Here is a 16,095-nt window from a genome sequence, read left to right as displayed (position 1 = left end):
AGACAGGCCTTGAAGGTACTGGGGCCCTTTTAATCAGACATGGCAAGCATTTTTTTGCCTCTGACATTCTAGTTGAAACCAAATTAGTTACCAACAGACTTAGGCGAATGCTATACTGCAGTAGGCACACCCCAACCTATACAAGCACTAAGAAAATTGTCATACTTTGAGTTGGTCTGGTGGAATTATCTCCAGCTTTCTTCCTGTATCCAGTTATAGTAATACATTCCATTCTTTTCTAGATTGTCTGCTTTTCCATACTAGGCCTCTAGAAGATGCAGCCAGGCCCGGCTTGGATCCAGGAACAGGAGTAACTCCCAAACAAGTATCAGTGTAGGACTGAAAATCAAAGCAGAAATATCATGAGAGTCTCACAGGAAACGAGGGTGGCTAGAGAAGCCTTTCTCTAAATATTGAAGTTCCAGCATTTTATTCTCTCTCTTAAGCTTGGATACTTCACACTTACCCTTTCAGGTAGAAAGTCTGAGAGTTTGGGAAAGTACTGGATATGGAATATTGAGCAGAACTGCATCGATTGCATAGAATAAAAACAGAACTCCGTAGACAAGGTCAAGTGTAAATTTAATTTTTGAAAGAACAATACTCTCGATAAGGGTGGGTGGTTTTAGGCCTCAGTTTGATTTGAGATGGAAAACAAAAGTGAAAGTGAGTAGTAAGGCCAGGTTGCCCCCAAACTAGGCAAAACATAAGGCAGCCATGTTTGCTAGAGTTTTTTCAGACACGAGGGGCGGGAGAAGCAGGATCGAGACAGGGCTTCTTGGCGTATCTGGAGCTCTACTGCCATCGTGAGGAGAGAGTTTAATGAAACCCTATGCCATTACAGTGTTCTCGAGAAGAGCGTTCTTCTGTTGGGGAAGGTCTGATGTGCGGGAAGGTGGAAGAGGTTTGGGTTCCAGGCTAGGTCTTCTTGCCCTCTCCTCTAAGGCCTTAAGATAGACCTGGACACTAGTGGCATCTTGTGAGAGCCTGGAGTGAACCAGCCCCTGCAGGTGGTCCTGGCACAGAAAGTTATGCGGCGAGGCCTCGGCTCCTCGTGTGGGCAGGACTACAGGAACCCACTCAAAGATAAATGCAGTCTCTTGTGGGCATCTGTCTCCTGATCCTGCCCTCAGAGCAACAGTCAGCGGGTTTTCACATGGTACTATCTTTCTACGGCTCTTTGAGGCTCTTATAGCATCCGGGCACGATGAACAGCATTCTTCCAGGGGAAGTTTACAGGCTTTGCTATTAGAACCTTCCCTCTCCAGGTTCTACACCAAGGTACCGCCAATGTCCAGGTCACCTTTAAATCCTCAGATGAGACAAAGCAAGGACAGCCAGCATGGAAGCCAAGCCTCTTCCACTTCTTAACCAACTGGTAGTCCTCACTAGCACTCTGTAATGGCGTAGGGTTTCATTAAACAACATCCTCCGCCGGGCGCGGTGGCTCAAGCCTGTAATCCCAGCACTTTGGGAGGCCGAGGCGGGTGGATCACGAGGTCAAGAGATCGGGACCATCCTGGTCAACATAGTGAAACCCCGTCTCTACTAAAAATACAAAAAATTAGCTGGGCATGGTGGCGCGTGCCTGTAATCCCAGCTACTCAGGAGGCTGAGGCAGGAGAATTGCCTGAGCCCAGGAGGTGGAGGTTGCGGTGAGCCGAGATCGCGCCATTGCACTCCAGCCTGGGTAACAAGAGCGAAACTCCGTCTCAAAAAAAAAAAAACAAAAACAAAAACAAAAAACATCCTCACGATGGCAGTAGTGCTCCAGATATGCCAATAAGCCTTCCCTTGGCGCCCTCTGCTCCCGCCCTTCTTGTGTGAAAAAACGCCACTCATAGACAAAGATGCCGCCAAACAGGGCTACCTTTACATTTTGCCCTGTTTGTGGCCACCTGGTCTTACTGCTGCACTTCTGCTTTTACTTTTGTTTTTTTTTTTCTTTTTCTTTTCTTTTTTTTCTGAGACCAAGTCTCACTCTGTTGCCCAGGCTGGAGTGCAGTGGCACTATGTCAGCTCACTGCAACCTCCGCCTCCCAGGCTCAAGCAATTCTCCTGCCTCAGCCTCCTGAGTAACTGGGATTACAGGCGGCATACCCACATCCAGCTAATCTTTGTTTTATTTTGTTTGTTTGTTTGTTTGAGACGGAGTCTTGCTCTTTTGCCAGGCTGGAGTGCAATGGCACGATCTCGGCTCACTGCAATCTCCGCCTCCCGGATTCAAGCAATTCCTCTGCCTCAGCCTACTGAGTCGCTGGGACTACAGGTGCCTGCCACCACGCTGGGCTAATTTTTTGTATTTTAGTAGATACTGGGGTTTCACCATGTTGGCCAGGTTGACCACGATCTCCTGACCTCAGGTGATCCACCCACTTCGGCCTGGGCACATTAAGAGGCAAAATGGTGGAATTTAACTGGTATATGACCTTCCAGGGACATTCCATGGTAAAGGGAAGAATGTCTCACTTGAGCATGTGTAAAACTCCAGTAAACACACTGTGCATGCAGGCAGCCTGCACCAAGGGAAGAATCAAAAGAAAAGGGCAAAAATGCCAGAAGTATGCCACCATATAAAATCCTAGGTCCAAGGTCAAATGGAGTACTTGATCAAGATGTTTGCTTGACCGTCTTCCAAGTGTACTTTACTTTCTTTTCATTTCTGCGCTAAAGCCAAAATAAACATCACATCTGCTCTAACACTTGCCTTGGTCTCTTCTTTTGCCTTATGCCCCTCAGTCAGATTCTTTCTTCTGAGGAGGCAAGAATTGAGGTTGCTCCAGACCTGTTTGGATTCAACACTGGTAGCACGGATAACTTCAGCCGCTAACATGCTTCAACAAATCCAATCCAAAGAAAGCCAAACACCATTTCATGGTTGACAGTGCTTACTGTATGAGTTTTATATCAAATAAGCCAAATATGTCATTTTTGGACTTAATATCTAAAATATTAGTTATGTCAGGAAAAAACAATTTATAGCCTAATTTTGGAAGGTTTGTCAACTATCAAAGGTTTAAAACACTTGATATTATAAAATCAAATCCCAGGTCACCATAAGGCATTTAGTTATCCAAAACAGTAACTCAAAATACTTCAAAAAGGAAAAAAACCTTTACTTATTAAAGGGAAGACTTAGCTCTCCAAACAATCTAACTTTTTTTGTTTCCCTTCCTTTTCCTACAGTTTATTCAAAAGGCAATCAAAAATATTACATTATTTCTTAATATTACATGAAAATCTTGTTCAAGAGAGAAAGCCAAATTTCACATTTGTATTAGTGCACTACTGATGTCAAACCCAAATCTTAATAAAACCTCATGGAGAAGTCTATCCAATTTTAATATCTGACCATAAGGTAAGATTCTTATAAATTTTCTATAACCTTTACCAATTTTTGTTAAAGAACTGATTAGTGCTCTAAGAAAACTCTATTGTGCTTTTATTGCAATGTTCAATTTATGGAAAAATTGAATAATACCCCTTTAACTTTAGCTAATACGTTCACACACAAGATTTCATTTACAATTAATTCTTTGCAAACCTTCCATAAGTGTTCAAATCTTGAGATTTTCCTATCTAACTTGAAACATTATTATTTTAGAGAGGCAGTGTATCACCTGATGGTTGGCTAACATTCCTAGTGGGTGGGGGAGAGCCCTCTCCTGCCCTGCTTATACTTGAGTAGCGACCTACTGTAACTGCTTCAGATATGGGACACTATCTCATATAGGGCTGCATCTTCCACATAAATGGTCAGAACAATCTATTTCTCCAGAGGAGGTAGTCTAGCTGTCCTCAACCTTTTTAGCACCAGGAATTGGTTTTGTGGAAGATCATTTTTGCATGGACCAAGGTGGGAGATGGTTTCAGGAAGATTCCAGCCCACTACATTAATTGTACACTTTATTTCTATTGTTATGACACTGTAATATATAACGAAATAATTATACAACTCACCATAATGTAGAATCAGTAGGCGCCCTGAGCCTTGTTATACTGCAACTAGATGATCCCATCTGGGGGTCATAAGAGACAGTGACGATCATCAGGCATTAGATTTTCATAAGGGGCACCCAACATAGATCCTTGCATGAACAGCTCACAATAGGATCCACACTTCTATGAGAATCTAATGCTGACAGTGCTGACAAGAGGTGGAACTCAGTAATGCAAGCGATGGGGAGTGGCTTTAAATACAAGTGAACCTTTGCCTGCTCCACGCTCACTTCCTGCTGTGCAGCCCAGTTCCTAACAGGACCCAGAACAGAACAGATTCATGGCCTGAGAACTGGAGATGCCTGATCTAGCACATGTCTAAGTCTACTTTTGGTGAAATAGTGTGGAGAGTTTTGATGTCATTTTGTCATTTCCAGGAATGGTGATTAAGAAATGCTTCCCAGAGGGTCTTTAAGACTCTTTCTTTCTTTCTCTTTCTTTTCTCTCTCTCTCTTCCCCCCTCCCTTTCTTTCTCTTTCTTTCTTTCTTCTCTTGGTGTTCCAGGCTGAAGTGCAGTGTTGCTCACTGCAACCTAGACCTCTGGGACTCAAGCAATCAGCCTCCTAAGTAGCTAGGACTATAGGCTGGCACCACTGTGCCCAGCTAATTTAGGGGGGATTTTTGTAAAGACAGGGTTTCACCATGTTACCCAGGCTGGTCTCAACCTCCTGAGCTCAAGCGATCTACCTGCCTCAGCCACCCAAAATTCTAGGATTACAGGCATGAGCCACCTGGCCTGGCCGAATCTTTAAGACACTCCTGAATGCCAATAGCATCTATGTCTATAGACCATCACTCACCTCAACTATAACCAGCCTGAGGGAGAGCTAGGCACAGTCAAGAATATCACAAAAGCCAGGCCCCTTACCGTGGAATGCCTGCCTGAATCCTCAGAGGCCAGGAAAAGTCCACCTGAAGAAGCTCTGGAAGCGCTGGAAGGTCCCACTGCAGTAGCAGACTCACATTACATCCTTTTTTAAAAGATTCAGATACTGAGATAATAAACACTGAAGAAGAATGTCATGGGGAAAAAAATCACCTATACAATTTTAGTCACCCATATTGATTCTTCAGTTATGAGTCATGGAATATCTGGAGGTCTCCACACCTAAGGATGGATATCTTCATGAAAAACTAGCTTTGAAGCTGGTATACAGAACACTCGCTGGGATGAGGTAAATATTGGTTTGCCCAGGACTAAACAATGCCATCCTTCTCAGGGAATGTCCAGCGGAAGAGAGGCACCTATCTACCCTATTTAAGAGAAATGAGATTACCATCAACATCCTACTATGAGAAGAAGACTTTCCCATGAACTTATAAAGTCCCTTTTCTGTATGACTTTATAAGACTTATGCTGGCTTGTGGGCTTAGATAATTGCTTAGGCTTTTCGTTACATCCTTGCTTCCTAGAAGCAGCTGGCTCAGTCCTGGTCCCTCACTCACCAGCTACTTCACGAAGACTTTACATTTGTCCATTGCTTCTGCCAGGCCTCAGAGAAAACGGTAGGAAGACCAGCTTAAATCTCCAGCCTGTTCAGCCTCCACTGGCTTTTTCCTTTCAAAACTGCTAGGGCTTATGGAGAAAATGTCACGGGTTTTGGATACTATGAAACTATTTCCGCACGATGGCAGTATTGCACGAGAAAAGCTAACTAGCTTCGCTCTAGGCGCTCCTCTCCCGCCCATCAAGGTTGAAAAAAACTCCATGAAGGAACAAACACACCAGAAAGTAAAACTATCTAATATTTTGCTTAACTTGCATAAACGTATTCCACTCTTAGCATTTTGCTTTTGGTTTCCATTGGATATTAAAGTGAGATCTAATCCACTCACCCTCATCAAGAGTATCCTCATTTCAAGAACTCAGTTTCCATACCACCAAGTCTTCCAATTTCTTCTTGTCCATTCAGCATTGTATCTGCGTGTTTTACCATGGTATCAAATAGTCTTGTAGTACTGGAGACAGACCTTAGGAATCCAATCATAAGGAAAGGAGAAAAATTTAAATAAGCTTACCCTTTAGATCTTGGAGAAGAGCAAATCTAGGCACCAGGCCACATGATTCTTCTCCTGACTACCTACCCAGGTTCCCTGGGAGTTATACTCCATGTTCTGACCTAGTCATTAGGGCTTGTATCTTGAGGGAGAGGCCACTATGTACTGGGGCTCTAACATAAGGGTCCAGATAGCTCTCAAGCTTGATAGACACACACAACCCTACTTGAATGTATGCAAATGCAGGAATGACTATAAATGCTAATCAGATGGATCACAGGATTTTGTCTCATGGTTTCATTATTTAACATGGCAACATAAATATTTTCCAGTGTCATTAAGCTGTGGCTCAGGACCATGTTCTATGACTTTGTTGTGTATGTTTCTTACTGTTTTTCAGTTAGGAATCCGTCCTAGATTATCTCGTTAGTAACAATGAAATGGAATTCGAAAAAAAGTAAAACAAGCTCAGGGCTCCCACTGATTCTACATGATGGTGAGTTGTATAATTATTTCATTATTTATTACAATGTAATAATAATATATATAAAGTACACAATAAATGTGCTTGAATCATCCCAAAACCATCTCCCAACCCCTGGTCCATGGAAAAATTATCTTCCACGAAAATGGTCCCTGGTGACAAAAAGGTTGGGGACTGTTGATATAGAGTTTAACTCCAATGTTTCTTTGTCTTCTTGTCTTTATAAGGTGTTCATCACTGCAAGTGGGGTATTGAAGTCTCCCACTATTATTGTACACCAGTCTACCTCTCTCTTTATATCTCTAAATGTTTGCTTGTATATTTGGGTGTTCCATTCTTGAGTACATATGTATTTCCAGTTGTTATATCTTCTTGCTGAATTGGTCTTTTTATCATTATATAATGACCTTTGTCTCTCACAACCATTTTTGAAATTAGGTCTATTTTATCTAAGTATTGCCATTCCTGTTCTTTTGTCATTTGCATTTACATGAAATACCTTCTTTCATCCCTACACTTTCAATCTATTTATAGGTAAAGTGAGTTTCTTGTTGGCAGTATCTAGTTCAGTCTTGCTTTTTTTTTTTTTTTTTTTTTTTTTTTGAGACGGAGTTTCGCTCTTGTTACCCAGGCTGGAGTGCAATGGTGCGATCTCGGCTCACCGCAACCTCCGCCTCCTGGGTTCAGGCAATTCTCCTGCCTCAGCCTCCTGAGTAGCTGGGATTACAGGCACGCACCACCATGCCCAGCTAATTTTTAGTATTTTTAGTAGAGATGGGGTTTCACCAGTCTTGCTTTTTTAAATCCATTTAGCCACTCCATGTCTTTTAGTTGGAGAATTCAGGCCATTTACTTTCAATAGTATTGATAGGTAAGAAGTTACTACTGCTGTTATGTTATCTGTTTTCTGGTTGTTTTGTAACTCCTCATTTCCTTTGTCCCTTCCTGCCTTCCATTGTGCTTAAGTGATTTTCTCTGGTAATATGTTTTAATTCCTGAAATTTGTATGTTTACTGTATGTATTATAGATTTTTCTTTTGCTTTGTGGTTACCAAAAGGCTTATCAAAAACACTTGATTGTTACAACAAGTTATTTAAACAGATAACAACTTAACTTTGATCACAAAGAAAAGAAAGAAAAAATTCTGCACTTTGACTCCACCACTTCACATTTTGACTTTTTATTTTCTCAATTTACATCTTTTATATTGACTATCATTTAACATATGTTGTAGATATTACTGTTAATAGATTTGTCTTTCAGATTTCATACTATACATGTGAGTGGTTTATATGCCACAATTTACAGTATTAGAGTATTCTGAATTTGTTTGCTTACATTTTTTTTCTAGAGAGGAGGCAAATTCTCATTTGCCTAGAATCCAAATGAGAATTCCAAATTATGGGTAATAAGGCCTCTCTAAGTTGGCTAAAATTCATTGCACCTGCAAAAGAGGAAACAAAACAAAATAAAACATGTGCGTGGTTTCTGTGTTTGGTTCCTGTCCAAAGAAAAACAATTATTCTTTTGCTTCCTTTTCTTCCACTCTCTCCCTCCTTCCCTCTTTACCACCTTTAGTACCAAGAAAAATCTAGAGAAGGCTTTTAATGACTTGAAACCCTTGAAAAACTCATAACAAAGATGTCACTCACCCCTTTTTGGAGTATTCTGTTTTCTTTGTGAAGTTTCAACAGTCATGGGCAGATTCTTCTTAGGTCTAAAGCTCTGCTCTCCTGTATTGCATGACCTGACATCTTAGGCTTTGGCAGAACCAGAAATTACCTTATACTATGAGATGTGACCTTGACATGTGTAATGGCAGATGAGAGCTACAAAATTAGGGGTGGGTGAGGTCAGTTCACAGGAAACTGCCTTACTTGGGTTTTTTCTCCTTGGAAGTTATTGTTTAGGATCCTAATTCTAGTTCGGAGGCACATTTTAAACTTTCCTCCAGTGCCTTTTCTCCCAACATAAATCTCAATTAGAGTGTGCTTTTGCATAAGGAACTGAACTGTCATTTTCATAGATAGATGAAAGACTGATGAGTTTCCTCAGCTCTGAAAACAAAGCACATTTTGCTCCTCTCAGCGGAAAGGCGACCCTGGGTGACCAGGGGCCCAGTGGGAGTGTCTGTGGGGTTGATCCTTCGGGATGTATAGTTGCCCTACAGGAAACCCCCAACAAAATGAGCTTAAAAAGGCTCATTTAAGAAGTGCATATAGGAGTGATCACTCTTCACATTGAGCCCTCTCAGAGGTGCCAGACCTCCAGAGAGAGAAACTAAGACACGTAAGAGGGCAGAAACAACTTAGTGATGACACACTGTGGAGTCCTGCCTACACCAGCACACTTTGACCCCTGCACACTAAACCCTAGGCCACAGCTCAGTTCCTCCCTTAAAACAAACAAACAAACAAACAAAAACTGGGAAACAATCTAAGGATGAGGAAAAACAAAGAGAATGACACCCTTTCAGGCTCTCCATTGGTTTTATGGAGCCTCTTCTTCCAAGTGTTTGTGTAAAATGGACATATGTGGTCTTTTTGTGCACAATTACATCAAGGAAAATTCAGATCCCAAAGGTAGACTTGCAACTATAACATTCTTAAGTCCTCAATCTCTGTTTTCTTTTCTGCCTGCTTTAAGTTTGCTGTTACTTGTCTCCTGAGATAAAATCCACTGTTGGCATCCAACCATTTCTTTTTGTTACTGGTTTTGCAAAACACTGAGTTTGTATTAATATTTCGTGGCTAGAGATCTGAAGTAACTGTTATAGGATCCTTGGTTGTATGAGTGTGTAAGTGTGTTTATGTGTACATACATGTATTTTGTTGTATTTTGGGATAAAACATACCATATTGGCTTAAAGAATACTCATAAATTAAATAATAAGCCCCAATGCTTTTCAGTTTCACATAACTTAAGTAAAATCTTTAATGAGCTAGCTTTAAAATTATTGTTGAATAATAGAAATGTCTTAAGAATTTCTGGCATATAATTTTGTTTACATTTATTGATCGAGCAGTTTCATATTTATCCCTGCCAAATATTATAAGGTGTGAAAATTTGGCATAAAGTTTACAGAACTATAAACTCAACCCAAAACAGAATTATCTTTTCTTGTGTAATTTTTTATAAATAAGCTATTAATATTGATTTAATGAAAATAACCAAATCTTGAATTATTTAGTAAAATAACCAAATATTTAATCTTAAGTTTCTTACTTAGGTGAACACCTGAAATTCACAAGCATAAAATGATTGACAGGAAATAAATTAGTATCACAATTGTCATAAATATTTTGCATTAACTATTAAAATACAATAATTAGGTAAATATAATGGGATAAATACTTATGGACCACCTTGTCATACTTAAGAATCTAGTTATATTAAATTATAGATATTTCACTAATTGGGTATTTTCCAATTAAAAATATATGTATTATATAAAAATATTGTTTCTAAAAAATGTTTTAAAACATGAATAACATTTGTCTAATTCAAAGCTTATTTAAAGGTTATCTATAAAATAGGGTAAAAGAAACCAGGAAATAAGGAAGATATAAAGAAAGCTAAAGAAATTAAAAGGTATTTTTGGTAAGCGAGCTTAAAAAAATTATTTTATATGAGAAAGAATCTTATAAATTTTGTCATAGAATAAACTGACTGGTTCTTTAAAAGAGATGTTCAGGACAAACCAGAAAGTCTAAGCATTTCATGAATGATTCGTATAAGTCATAATAAAAGGATATATGAAAAAAATTTTATGTGATCAATGTCTATAATTAAAGGGAAATTACTTATAATGCTCTTTCTAGAGATTTGGTTTTGGGGATAAACCACTTTATACACTAAAGAATTGGTTTTAAAAAAGTTTCTTAAGGTATTGAATACTCTTAATTACAAAAAAAAATTTTTTATGCAAAGTTCAATTTTTATTGCATCTCACCTTTTTTTTGGCTTTCTCTCACCTATTTTTTTTGAGATGGAGTCTCGATCCCATCATGCAGGCTGGACTGTAGTGGTATAATCTCAGCGCAGTGCAACCTCTGCCTCCTGGGTTCAAGTGATTCTCTTGCCTCAGCCTCCCAAGTAGCTGAAATTACAGGCACACACCACCACACCTTGATAATTTTTGTATCTCTAGTATAGATGGAGTTTTGCCCATGTTGGCCAGGCTGGTCTTGGACTCCTGACCTCAGGTGATCTGCCTGCCTGGGCCTCCCAAAGTGCTGGGATTACAGATGTGAGCCACCGCATCTGGCCATATCATGCTGTTTTTATTATGGCTTATTGTTTGGGAAATTAAGTCTCCTCTCTAAAAGAATAAAGGGTTTTGCCTTTTCTTTTTTTGAAATCTGAGTTAGCACTTTGACTAAATGAATGATTCATTTTACAATGACCTGTGATCCCATATTGTGTTATTTAGTATTTTAAACATTTTACATATGACAAACTTTCCAAATTCTAACTTCAGTCCTCATTAGTTTTTTTTTAATTAGTCCCCTGAAGTCCAAAAAAGACACATTGAGCTTATATTTGACATAATATAATCATAAAGGAAGTATTATCGGATATGACATTGTGCTTAACATTTTTTGGATATTTATATAAATGTATTATTAATATGTGATCCAGAATTGTATGAAATTCTTGTGATTCTGGTATGTTTTAGTGTATGTGGGCAGTGGTAATTATGATTATGTAAAATCAATGCATGCCACAGAAGTAACCATGTTTTATAAATAAGCTATTAATATTGGTTTAATGAACCAAGCTAGTAAATGTTCTAATGAACATAAGCTATTAGATTGGTCAATTGTGTCTTTAACCATGACTGTTCTGAGATTTTTGTCATCCAAAATTGCTTTACTTTTATCCTTTTCAAGAGGTGATTTTATAATCAACATAGGACTCTGACAGATGCTCTGGAATGCAGGTTTTGGAGACTGTGTCACTAGAATAGAGAAAAAAACTTCCAAGGCTCCCATGGAGAGCTGAAATGTTCATGAAACCAAGCAGAAAAGGAGTTAAATGCATGAACTGAACTAATAAAAGAGTGTAATAATCCTTTTATGACTTCTTGCTTAAAACCTTACAGATCCTCTCTTTGTTTTTCAGAGCCAAGAAAACTTTTGAGCTATTTACTGCTTTTAACAATTGAGTAAAGTATACTCATATAAACAAAATTTGGAAGATATTTCTCTCTATTGGATTTCTTCAAAATTTAGAAACTAGCTGTGGTATTCTTAACTTAGGGTAATACAGTAATTTGCCTCAGTGCAATAAGAATCTGTATTCTGGCCAGGTATGATGGCTCATGCCTGAAATCCCAGCATTTTGGGAGGTTGAGGTGGGTGTATCACCTGAGGTCATCAGGAGTTCCACACCAGCTTGCTCAACAAGGCGAAACCCTCTCTCTGCTACAAATACAAAAAAAAAAAAAAATTAGCAGGGCATGGTGGCATGCACCTATAGTCCGCTACTCAGGAGGCTGAGGTATGAGAATCACTAGAACCCAGGAGGTGGAGGTTGAAATGAATCGAGATCATGCCACTGCATTCCAGATATTACCAGAAAAAAAAGAAAAATGAATAAAAAGAAAGAAGAAGAAAGAAAGAAAGAAAGAAAAAGACAGAAAGAAAGAAAGAAAAAAAGGAAAGAATCTGTTTTCATTTGTAACAGGACACAATTGGAGACACTGGTTATTTCACAAAGGCTTTGACTAGAATGGCATGCTATCAGATACAGACTCCTTTATGGAATCAAAGTTGACTGACAGAGCCAATAAAAACCCCTTGGGAAAAAGCTGGCCTCAAAGCTTGTCTATGCAGTTCCTATACAGGTTCCTGACCTGTGGTAAGTAAAGAACGTTAATTTCTGACAGGCCCAAGAGCCCCAAGTTTTCTTGGGACCTCAAGGTGAAGAATTTGCCCAATTAATATGGGTATTTGCAGGCACGGGCTGGGCTTAAGGCATTAAATTCGAATCAGAGATTTCTTATGGAATAAAGATCCAGAAAAGCTAATTTAAAAAACAAAAACAATAGGAGACTACATGGCAAATAATTATTTTTGCTGACTTTATGAAAATACTCTAGCCAAGTATAATAAGACCAAAACTTATTTTCCAATGATTTTGTACTATGATTTGTTGTTAGTGAAAACAGGACTAGAGAAAAAATAAAGTATGTTTCAAAATTATGTATAGTACACCTGTTGTTAAATTCTAGTCTTGTTTAATGTTTTTTCCCATTTTTATTATTTTTTACAGTTTGGACTGAATTCTAAAATTTTTCATGGCTACAAGTCTCCAAAATTACGTTTTCAACTTTTTTCTTTTTTTTTTTTTTTTTTTTTTTTTTTTTTTTTTTTGAGACGGAGTTTCACTCTTGTTACCCAGGCTGGAGTGCAATGGTGCGATCTCGGCTCACCGCAACCTCCGCCTCCTGGGCTCAGGCAATTCTCCTGCCTCAGCCTCCTGAGTAGCTGGGATTACAGGCACGCACCACCATGCCCAGCTAATTTTTTGTATTTTTGGTAGAGACGGGGTTTCACCATGTTGACCAGGATGGTCTCGATCTCTCGACCTCGTGATCCACCCGCCTCGGCCTCCCAAAGTGCTGGGATTACAGGCTTGAGCCACCGCGCCCGGCAACTTTTTTCTTCTTTTTTCCTCTCCTTTCCTTTCCCTTTTCTCCTGATTTGAAATCATTAAAAACTGGCCAGCGCGGTGGCTCACACCTGTAATTCCAGCACTTTAGGAGGCCGAAGTGGGCAGATCACAAGGTCAGGAGTTTGAGACCAGCCTGGCCAACATGGCGAAATCCTGTCTCTACTAAAAATATAAAAATTAATTGGGCGTGATGGCACTTGCCTGTACTCCCAGCTACTTGGGAGGCTGAGGCAGAATTGCTTGAACCAGGGAGTAGGAGGTTGTAATGAGGCGAGATCGTGTCACTGCACTCCAGCCTGGCAACAGAGAGAGATTTCGTCTCACAAAAATAAAAAATAAATTAAATAATCACTAAAAATTAAGCTGTGCTTTCTTCAAGCCCTACAAATGAAATGTAGACAACTTAAAACTTCAGAAGAATATAACAGCATGCTGTTCACATATATAAGCCACTTTCATACATGCCTCCTGATGTATAGACTTCACAGTAATATGGCCTATATCAATTTTTGAGAATTGTTCCTCTTATTTTTTGTTTGTTGCTATTATTGTCCCTTCCACCCCCTATATTCTCTTTGTAGACCATGAGACTTCACAAACTGCTAAAAATGAATGTTCCTAATAATGTGGGACCTACCCGTCTAGGAATAAACTATCGTAGCCATGAGAGATAAGAGAAAACCTGATACCAGACACTCATTGTCTTCTAATATGCCTTCTCTGAAAGATTTTAAAAATAAAAGGAGGCAAATGTGAAAGGAAATCAAATCTCAGGATGCCAAAATCACTAAGACAAAGGAAAAAGTCAATCTGGGAACTGCTTAAGGCAAAACTGCCTCCCATTTTATTCCAAAAAAAGGCTGGGTGTGTTGGTTCCTGCCTGTAATCCCAGCACTTTGGGAGGCTGAGGCAAGCAGATCACCTGAGGTCAGGAGTTCGAGACAAGCCTGGCCAAATCGGTGAAACCCTATCTCTACTAAAAATACAAAAATTAGCCGGGTGTGGTGGCGGGCACCTGTAATCCCAGCTACTCGGGAGGCTGAGGCAGGAGAATCGCTTGAACTGGGAGGCGGAGTTGCAGTGAGCTGAGATCATGCCATTGCACTCCAGCCTGGGAGACTAGAGCAAGATTCCATCTAAAAAACAAATAAACAAACAAACAAAAAAAAACCTAACAAACCTTCTTCACAATTTGTAGACAAAGGACAAACAGAAATCAATGTCATACCTCCGATCACTGAGGTAAACGCATACCTCATTGCTTCCCTTGGAAGGGCTAATCAGAAAGTCAAAAGAATGCAACCATTTGTTTCTTATCTACCTATGACCTGGAAGCCCCCTCCTCACTTCTAGTTGTCCTGCCTTTCTGAAGTATACCAATGTATGTCTTACATATATGAATTGATGTCTCGTCTCCCTAAAATTGTATAAAACCAAGTTGTGCCCAGACCGCTGTGGACACATGTCATCAGGACCTCCTGAGGATATGTCACAGATGTGTCCTTAACCTTGATGAAAACTTTCAAAATTGATTTGTCTCAGATACTCTTTGGTTTACAAATGCAACATATGAGAATAGAACATGAAGTACTCTCTGGTTGTCAGGGTGGAGAGCCAGCTCAGATCAGAAATCACCAGGGTTTGAAAACTGTCAAAGATCCCCAAGCTTCAACCAATATTCTTCTTTTTGTGGCGTCATCCACCCAATTTCTCCCCTGAAAGAGACAATTTTATGTCACAGAAATTACTGGACATGTAACTCTGTAAAGTAAATTATACCAACACGGACTAGGTCAGGGGAATTTTTAATATCTGAAAAAATGAGATTCCTGATGAGAGTGAGTGGCTTAGGGCTTATTTTGTTTTCAGGCGGAAAACAGAAGCAAAAGTACAGCTGTAACACCAGTGTACCCCAAACTGGGCAGAATGCAAGACAGCCATGTTTCCTAACGACTTTGTCTCTCTGGGTGGCATTTCTTTTTTTTCTTTCTTTCTTTCTTTTTGTTTTTTTTTTTTTTTCCTTTTTTTGAGAGACAGAGTCTTGCTCTGTAGCCAGACTGGAGTGTACTGGTGCAATCTCGGCTCACTGCAACCTCTGCCTCCTGGGTTCAAGTCATTCTCGTGCATCAGCCTCCCGAGTAGCTGGGATTACAGGCACCCACCACCACACCCAGCTAATTTTTGCATTTTTAGTAGAGACAAGGTTTCACTATGTTGACCAGGATGGTCACGATCTCCTGACCTCGTGATCAACCCATCTCGGCCTCCCAAAATGCTGGGATTACAGGCATGAATGGGTGGCATTTCTGAACACAGAACGGGTTGGAGAAGAGGGCTCTAGATAGGGCTACTCGAAATATCTGCAGCACTACTGCCATCATAAGGAAATTGTTTAAAGATACCCTACGCCATTATGACAGCCTTCCTGGGAGGCCTAGATGGTGGGGAAGGCCTGTAATGAGGGGAAGTAGAAGAGGCTTGGGCTCCATGCTGGGCCTCCTCGCCTCATCCTCTAAGGCCTTAAGAGAGACCTAGACATTGGTGGTACCTTGGTGCAGAACCTTGAGAGTGAGGGATTTGGAGTGAACCAGCAGCTGCCAGGAAATACTGGCACAGGAAGTCATGAAGTGGGGCCTTGGTTCCTCCTGGAGTGGTAGGACTGCAGAAACCCACTCAAAGATGAATACAAGCTCTTGTGGGCCTCTGGGTCCCTTGTGGCATCAATATTCATGAACAATGAACAAGGTTGTTCCAAGGCAGGTTTACAGGATTTGCTTTTAGAAACTTCACTCTACAGGTTCTACACCAAAACACCATTAATGTCCAGGTCTCTTTTAAGGCCTTAGACAAGAAGGCAAGGAGGCCCAGCATAGAGCTGAAGCCTCTTTCACCTCCTACCAGACCTATCCTTCCCCAAAAGGTAGTACTCACAGGA

General features: G+C 40.1%; 1 long non-coding RNA gene across 3 annotated transcripts in view; it reads right to left on the bottom strand.

The window, feature by feature from the left end:
* LOC141582806 (uncharacterized) overlaps positions 1–9,621 on the bottom strand; it is a 28,265-nt gene extending 18,644 nt beyond the window's left edge. For 2 of the 3 annotated variants that reach the window (XR_012515709.1, XR_012515710.1), the window contains exons 1-5: positions 7,821–9,621; positions 5,836–5,970; positions 4,868–4,970; positions 3,961–4,019; positions 166–339 (exon numbers count right to left, since the gene is read on the bottom strand). This is a non-coding gene — a long non-coding RNA (uncharacterized LOC141582806). The remainder of the gene's footprint in view (positions 1–165; positions 340–3,960; positions 4,020–4,867; positions 4,971–5,835; positions 5,971–7,820) is intronic. The other variant, XR_012515711.1, reaches the window with a different exon arrangement.
* Positions 9,622–16,095: the final 6,474 nt, after the last annotated feature.

This window comes from Saimiri boliviensis, chromosome X (genome assembly GCF_048565385.1).
Source record: "Saimiri boliviensis isolate mSaiBol1 chromosome X, mSaiBol1.pri, whole genome shotgun sequence".
Lineage (NCBI taxonomy): Eukaryota > Metazoa > Chordata > Mammalia > Primates > Cebidae > Saimiri > Saimiri boliviensis.
This window is presented reverse-complemented; position numbering and strand designations above follow the sequence as displayed.